The sequence below is a fragment of the Bidens hawaiensis genome, unplaced genomic scaffold (genome assembly GCF_021521415.1).
Source record: "Bidens hawaiensis isolate Kalapana, Puna unplaced genomic scaffold, B.hawaiensis_p1.1 tig00049900_1, whole genome shotgun sequence".
Lineage (NCBI taxonomy): Eukaryota > Viridiplantae > Streptophyta > Magnoliopsida > Asterales > Asteraceae > Bidens > Bidens hawaiensis.
In genome coordinates, this window is record NW_027498941.1 from 81,559 (window position 1) to 90,248 (window position 8,690).

Here is an 8,690-nt window from a genome sequence, read left to right on the forward strand (position 1 = left end):
CCATCTCTGACAAATGCTTCGACGATGTCCTTCAAGTCTACGCATTCTTCGGTGTTGTGGCCTCTTGTCCTGTGGAAGTCACAGAATTTGCTCTGATCAGCGTTGTGACGCTCTCGGATTATTGGAGCCTTTGGCCATGGGAGTCTCTCGGTGTCGAATATCTCGGTGACGGTTTTGGTGAGTGGCGTCCATCTGGAGTTCCGGTTTGACGACGGCATGTTATCCTTTCCCCCTAACCGAGGGTGCGAGCCGGATGAGGTGTCAAAGTTTACCCTTGACTGCCAAATGCCTAGCTTCCTCTTTTTGTTTAGTCGGGCTGTAAGGACATTGTTTTCTCTTGTTTTCTGGGTGTAGAGGTTTGTGCTCTGGGGAAGATCTCTACCCAGTTGCTTTTCCGTTTCCGCGAAGCGTTTAGCTGCTGTCATGATGGCATCCCATGTGGATGGCATGCCATCTTTACCCGTTAAGGTGCGGATGAGCTCTGGGTCTTTTGTGCCCTGGATGAAAGCAGCGCGAACAAGATCTTCGCTAATATTACCCAGACTTAGATTCTTTGAGTTGAAGCGAGTGATGAAGTCTAGCAAAGATTCATCTTCCTCTCGAATGCAATTGAGGATTGTCCATTGCTCTTCGGTATACTTTCTTTGTTAGCTGAAGTGTTGGCTAAACTTCTGTTGGAAGTCTGCCCAATCATAGATGTGGTGGACCGGTAGACGGTCAAACCACGCTCTGGCTGCTCCAACCAACGTCATCTGGAACATATAACACCACGTGGGTTCCGTCCAGTTGCTGACGGTTGCCCCCGCTATGAATCTGTTCAAATGATCGTCTGGGTCGGATATACCATCATAGGTGCCGATGTTGGACATCTGTTTGGCACTTCTTGGGCGATTGCTTCCGCAATGTCCCTTGCAAACTTGGAGGTTCCCGCATTTGCAGCGGTTGGTCTGAAGGTTTTAGAGAAGTCACGTGGGTTTCCACCCGCGTTTTTTGGTTTGAAGGTTTCTCCAAAATTCCTTCTTGGTTGGAAGTCCGTTTCCTTACGCTTCCCTTTCGCCTTATGGCGAGGGTTTACGTCGGTGTCGGATTCCTCCGAATCATCCAAGTACTCGCACTCATTGCTCATGTTGAGCTGTTGTCGAGTGCTTCCGAATTCGTCAGCCTGTTGGAGTGAACGTAAGCGTTCATCCAACCCAGCTTGGAATTCTCTTTGACGTTTTTCCGCCCACGCTTTAACTTGTTCGAGTGTTTGGCGGGGGAGCCTCGTCTGTTGTCTCTCCAACTGGGTATTGGTGAATCCCAGTGAAGGATTGTTTACTGCACTTGCCCCGGCTCGGGTAACCGGGGTAGTGTTCGTAAAATTTACTACACTTGCCCCGGCTTGGGTAACCGGGGTAGTGTTCGTAAAAAGTGTGTATTCGCCGGTGTTCCCCCAAGTAGCTGGGGTTGTGGTTACCGGGGTTTCTTGGTTACTCCCTGGCCTGGGGACCGGAGTAACGTTAACCACCTTTTCGGAGGTTTGAAAAAACTGAATGAATTAGTTCTAGCTTTTATGCACGGATGACGCCAATGAAGAAACACTAATTGACCCCGGGCAGACTATGGATAATCTGGGGGTTAAATAGATGTTTCCCACGAGGGGTTAGGTCCGGCAAAGATGGTTCTTCTGATGACCTGCAAAACAGACACCGTGAGCTCGTCACTGAGAAGGGGGGGTACCTCCTTGTGACCACCCTCCGGCGTGAGAATCAGACTAGATTGCTCTTGAATATAAGTGTATATTAAGAGATTGCTAGAGAAGATAAGATAATGAGATATCAGATAACGTAATGTAGTGTGATGTGATCATACCATTCCAAGGTGTTGGAGTATTTATAGCCGAAGGTAGGTTTCCAAGCAGGTACAGCCGGCTGAATAGTATTCCTGTTCTGCCAACTTTGGGCTACGCACGTGCCATGCTGGTGGTTGGTGGGTAGGCAGCGGCTGATAGTGACCAGGCCGGCTGTGTACTATTCCTGTTCCACCAACTGCAGGCTATGCACGTCCTCCGACAGGTTGGTGAGTAGGCAGCGGCTGATAGTGACACAGTACAAGAGCGTGCTGCTCGTCATACTGTTGTCAGTGAGCTGTCGTATCTTTGGTCAGATCTTTTGTCCATACCTCCTCAGGTACAGTACAAAAGATCCTCCAGTATCGTACGGACTGACTCATTTGTGCGGGAGTGTTCCCGGCTTTGTGCGGGAGTGTTCCCGGCTTGCTCACTCCTTCTTCAGGTGACATTACTGAATTATATAAGAGTTAAGTGCCTTGTGCGTGTAGCCTTCCTGCGCGGGTAGCCTTCCCTGATGGCTAGTATCCGTTGCTGCGGGAACAGGCGGAGTACGTCGACCATTGGGAGGCTTTTTTTGCGGGAACAGCTTGCGTACTGCGCGTAAGGACGTCACGTCTCTGAGCATGGTGCTCCTGCGGATCCAGTTGGTTTCTGCGCAGACGTCTCTTCAAGGTGAGTCGCAAGTTTAGCCTTTGCGCAGACGTCCCTGTTGAAGGTGAGTCTTGCGGGTTCAACTGCGCAGACGTCCCTCTTTGAGGTGAGTCTTGCGGGTCCAACTGGGCTCTGCTGGGACCTACCTCTTCAAAAGAGTAAAGAGAGACAGAGAAGATTATTGTAGCTAAGCAGTTAGAGGAGTGTGATTGTGGCACCTGTGGTTTAGACGAAATCGCCGGCTAGGGTTTAGCCCTATTGGCGGTGGCAACAGCTGGTTCCCACAGAAGAAGGCGAGCAAAAGAAGCTTTACGAAGTCTGATTTTGTTGGAGGATATGCAAACGGTAACACGACGAGTCCCCACAGTTTTCATGATTTTCTGGCGAACCTAATCTTTTCCGGCAAACCGTATTTCAATCAGAACCTGTGTTGCTGGTGGGAGGTGGCTGGTTGTTGCAATTGTGTAGTAGTAGTGGAGGTTAGGTTTTATGTGAAAGAAAGAAGATGATGTGGGTGGGTGTGAAGGTCTTGTGCAGGTGATGTAGTTGGAGATGAAGACTTGTGGGGTTCACAAATTTATTTATTTATATTAATCTTTTCAAATTTTAATTATTTGTATTTTAATATAGAAAGGGTTGAAATTACCTATTTGCCCATCACATGACCTACACATGTTACCACTTAACGGATGAATTGGATGTCAGTTAGTCTAAAAGACGAAAAGCAATGAAATATGTTATGTAAAGGACACCGCCTGAAAGTAAACTTTTTAAAGGATCTGATTCGTAAATCAGCTATGTTTAAAGGACAAAATTTGTATTTATGTCAAAATGTAAATCAAACCTTTCTAATCAGCACAAACAAGAAAGTTTCATCAAAAGTTTATTGACACACTTAACAAATCAACCGATACTTGGTTGATGGCCTAAAATGCAACTAGTATGAGTTTATCGGAAAGTCACTAAAAAATGGGTCTTGCTAGGAACACCCTACTTTTTGCTAAAACACCCACCAATACGCCCCGTATAGCCTTATACGGGGCGTATTGGTTGGTTTTTCTAGAAAAAATAACCAAATTTGTCTTATTATGTTTTTTGTCTTATTATCAGAAGGGGCGTATAGCCCTATACGCCGCCTCTGATATATTTTTTTAATTTATTATTTGTTATTATTATTGTTATTATTATTTATTATTATTATTATTACTGTTATAATTGCGATGAGGGTGCTGTAATATCTCGGATTTTTCGTATTTGTATTCATTAAACCGATTCGGGATCGTAATTCGGATCTTTCGAACTATTTAAAACTTGTATTTATTTGTATTTAACTTGGTTTAACTTATTTTATAATTTCGTAACTTTCAATTATGCCAAATGTCTCTTAGATTCCTTTAAAATCGCTTAAAAAGGCTAAAAATCGCATTTTCGGGAACTACAGGCTAAAGTCAAACATCTTTGACTAGTCAATTTCTCATGCTTCTGGTCGGAACCGACTTTCGGTCTAGAAGACTTTTATTTTTGTAACAAAATTTTAAGGCTACTGACCAACACCTGACTTCCGACTCGCTGTTCAGATTCTGGTCAGTACCAGCTCGCTTAAACGTTTAATATAAAATAACCGGAGTTCTAAACATCCGTTTGGATCGATTCCAGCGACATTTTAGAACCTGAAACTTTGAGATATGATAATATAAGTAAAAACGAACTTAATGCCGCTTGATCGGTCCAAACGAATGTTTAGAACCCCGGTTATGTTAATAACAACAATAAATAATAATAATAATAATAATAATAATAACAATAATAATAACAAATAATAAATTTAAAAAAATATATATCAGAGGCGACGTATAGTGCTATACGCCCCTTCTGATAATAAGACAAAAAACATAATAAGACAAAATTGGTGGTTTTTTCTAGAAAAAACAACAAATACGTCCCGTATAGAGCTATAAGGGGCATATTGATGGGTGTTTTAGCAAAAAGTGGAATGTCTGCAGAAAACCCCTAAAAATTAGGCATGCGTGCCACCAACTTCGCTCCAATAGGCGGTTATAGAGGAGCCCACACCCCGATAACCTGGCTTTTTGGATGAAGATAAGTTCTAATGTTTGATTATATTTTCTTTTCGTAAATGGCCTTCGGTATCTCTGTGTATTCTTTTGTAAAATTGTGTGTTATTGTGCTCTATGTATCCTGGCTCTTAGCAGGCCTGCTTGATGGCCTTAGGGTTGTTTTTGTGGTTGGAATAAAATTTGCCGTTCAAAGAAAAACGTAATTAAATAAAAAGATGATAGCATATGGCCACATTAGTTTTTAATCTTTATACAGTCATGTTGCTATTAGCTAGAAATTCTAGGTACAAATAAATGCTTAGGCTGAGGGTAATGGGGGTGAACCAAGGGGTTTGATCTAGATGGCAGCGGGGCTTGATCGCGCACACCACTACCACCCTCTAGTGATCGGGGGCGCGAACGGACCAGGCGAGCCGGACCACGGGGCAAAAATTAACCGTTGGACATGGGTTTGATCAAAAAAGAGCCGTTGGGCCAAGTTTAAAAAAAATAATTTAATTTTTACTTACAATCCCTACCACTCCCACTATAAATAACAACCCATTTTATAAAAATAACACACCATGTCGGGTTCAGGTTTCGGTAATTTCAACATCAACGACCCTCAATTTTCCGAAGGATTGAACTACTTGGATGACGGATCGTTTCAAGATTTCGTGTTCTCCGATATGTCACAATCCGAATATTCGGTCCCGGACACACAACCGGAGCCGGAACCGGTGCCGGCTAAACCCGCAAAACGATCTCACAAAGGTAAGGGGAAGAAAACCGGAGAAGCGGGTGGTTCATCGGCACCGGTTAAGCAGAAGGTTACTCCAGGGTCTAAAGAAGAGAAACTCGCGTTGGCAAATGCTTGGATTGAAATATCCCAAGATCGGAACGCGGGTAAATTATTTTTCGAATTTTATTTTTCAATATATCTTTTTAGTTTTGTATGCAATTATTACATTTTTTGTTATTTATTTTGTAGCCGACTTTCAAAGACGTCGAGTTTTTTGGGCCAAGGTTCGGGAATGTTTTTATACGCAAGTGGGGAGTACGGATCGTACCGAAAATATGATATCGGGTGGTGGACCGATATTCGTAAATTTGTAGGATTGTTTACCAACCTACATAACCGAAATGTGGTCCGAATGCGGCCGAATGGGACCGATGATCTCTCGGCTTACCAATTCACTTGTGATGAATGGAAACAAGAGGTATTTAGAAGGTACGGGATGGTGAAGACGTTTAACGAGGGCTGCTTGTGGGAGTTGTTAAGGAGGTGCTCGAAATGGATGCAACAATGTGCGGATGACTTTGGCGAAGAGGCAAAACGTACGAAAACTAGTTCGTCCGGCACATACGTCTCTTCGAGCGGGTCGGAGAATCAAATTGCATTTGACCTAAACTTGTCCGAAGGTCATTTGAAAGACCAAGGTTGTAGCCGCCCCATGGGTAGGGAACGTGGGAATAAACCGGTTGGTGATGACGACTTTAAAAAGGAAATTAAGGAATTGTCAAGTGGCCTCTTCTCGATTGGTGAAGCTCGACATACAAAAACCGGCTCAAGAGTTTGGCTTTTCTAGCCAAAGACTTTAGCCACCTACCGCCATCCGGCCAAGCGATAATGGAGGAAGAAAAATATCGTATTCGGAAGGAATTGACGAAAAAAATAAAAACGCTATTTTTATGTATTTTTTTAGAGGTTGTTGCATTTTAAATTTATGTTTTTATTTTCCTTTTTATTTATGTTTTAATGAAATGTTTTAATTTAGTATTTTTGTGTTTAACAAACAAAAAAGAAAAATCAATCAAGCCCCGGATCACCTGGACCACTACACCCTCTGAGGCTTGATCCTGTACCATGTCAGCGCCTACGTGTCGTAAATATATTGGATAACTTGGGCTTGGATCAACCTATGTCAGTACCCTTAGCCTTAGATTTATTCCAATACAACCTATTTCTTATCAGAAGACTATGTCAAAAAAATATTCTATAGCCACAGAGAATCTATTAAAACAGAATCGTTTGGTTCTTGTTAAAATATTTAGAAATAAAAGCTCTTTTAACTAGGAAAGTGTCTGGTTATTATCTTAAGAAATTTGAACTATTTGAGCATCAATAAAGAAAATTATCAAGTTTATCTTAGAATACATCTTTAAAATAAGGTTCTGCGATCTGGCCGATAAAGAGTAGTACATATATAATGGATGAAGAACAAATTATAAAAAAACACAAATATTTTAATTGGTATCTACTTGTTAAACCCAGACTCAGGTGAAAAACCACTGAGCTTATACCTTTTTTTTATCTCTCTACTATTTTTTATTTCCGTCAAACCAACAACTCCTAAGTACTTCTATTTCTATAAACCACCGATACCTACAACTTGCGGATTTGAAGGGAAACCACAGACTTACCTAACTAATATTTTGCAACTCACTATATACATATGTATGTGTATGTATATGTGTGTGTGTTAAACGTATGTGTTTTGAAGAATAAATACATATTAGATATATTTTGTAATTAGTTGGTTCCTTTGGTAGATTTGTAAAACTCTAGTATATAAAGAGGTGATCCATCTTGTAATATTACTATTTGTATCTTATAAATGCATTATGATCACAACTTCATAATTATTCTCTTTACAAGTTTAGGTTTAGTTAGCTTTCGTTTATACAAAGTTTACAAGGTATCAGTGCATCTAATCAAGGATCAATCCGTATTCAGTTCTACGCAAGAGAGAATGAGTTTATTTATTTTGAAACAGCAACAAAAATCTGCAAAACAAAGAATAAAAAAAATAACCTAGTGCTGGAGTATTCAGAGAGCTTGCCAGTGCTGGAGAAGATGATGACTCCAACTTGAGCATCACATAAAATGGCTATCTCTTTTGCTTTCTTCAGAAACCCATTCCTTCTCTTGGAAAATGTTACTTGCCGGCTCGTTGTGTCCTCGATCCTTCGAATCACAATCTTTCCTCTACCCATAATCTGTATCTCGGTCTCTTAAGATTTTAGGGTTTTCTTGCTAGGGTTTCTTGATTTTCAGAAAGAAATAGAGGGTTAGATCTTGATGAAGCAATTAAGGGCATAAGTGTGTGCTTTAGCTTATTATAGGAAGAGAAAAATAAAAGATAAATATATACGCAAGTGGGAAGAAAATTAGGGAGATAGTGGAGTTATAAGGTGTCATCCACGGTGTAGATAGATCGGATCTGACGTGGCCAACTCATATCTATATCTCTTCCTCTAACCATGCAGGGGTAGGGGGTTCCAAAACAAGCATGTATTTTACGTACTAGTATATGCACACCATCATATTTATTTATTGTATATATTATAGAAGTGAAACATGTATTTGAAAATGCATAACATATTCTTTTAAATACCTTCTTTTGCTAGTCCATTTTGTAATGATTTCACATAGAGATGAAATAAAAATGATACACAAAATGGACAAATAAATGTTCCCAGGTTAATTTAGAATCAGAAAGGGAATTAAAATATAGCATCTTGTTTCATATATTTCCTAACAATTAAACTTGAGCACAACTCTTTAGTTTCACCATGACAATACGAAAAAATAAGCAACACTAAGGACACGTGAAGGAAGCCAAATCTTCATGAAAAAGTACCAACCAGTGAGAGACTATCATCTTATATTTAACCAAACCCATGAATAACAACCAAATCGGTAGGGTGGAAACCAATTGAGATTCAACATGGAGAATATGTGTTGTATATTTTGGGTAGTCTATAACCCAAAATCAATCAACTAAACAAACAAATAAACCTGGTAATCTTGTATGCGATTGTAGATGAAGAAATTGCAACCTGGATTATTCTCTGAATCGTGTAATCACTATCAGATAAACCTATTTGTGGGTTACACACAATGATTTATCAGATAAGACAGAGAATTCTCTTGATGGAATTGGATTTTGATTGTTCTTTGATGAAGATCCAGAGAGAACCAAGTAACCATCGTTCGTCTTCTGTATGTGTGTCGATGAAGTTATGATCATGATCCAGGGAATGCAAAACATGGTTTAATATAAACATGGTTTAATATCATCCAAATCCATTTCCCTTATGAGCCCAAATAAATAATTAAAAGCCCATTTGACATTACACTTAAGCCC

The 8,690-nt window shown here is 40.5% G+C and overlaps 1 pseudogene across 1 annotated transcript in view; it reads right to left on the bottom strand.

The window, feature by feature from the left end:
- The window catches only part of LOC143598285 (MADS-box transcription factor 23-like), a 41,673-nt pseudogene extending 33,915 nt beyond the window's left edge, over positions 1-7,758 (bottom strand). The window contains exon 1 of the transcript XR_013147084.1: positions 7,355-7,758. The product of XR_013147084.1 is annotated as an MADS-box transcription factor 23-like (transcript). The remainder of the gene's footprint in view (positions 1-7,354) is intronic.
- Positions 7,759-8,690: the final 932 nt, after the last annotated feature.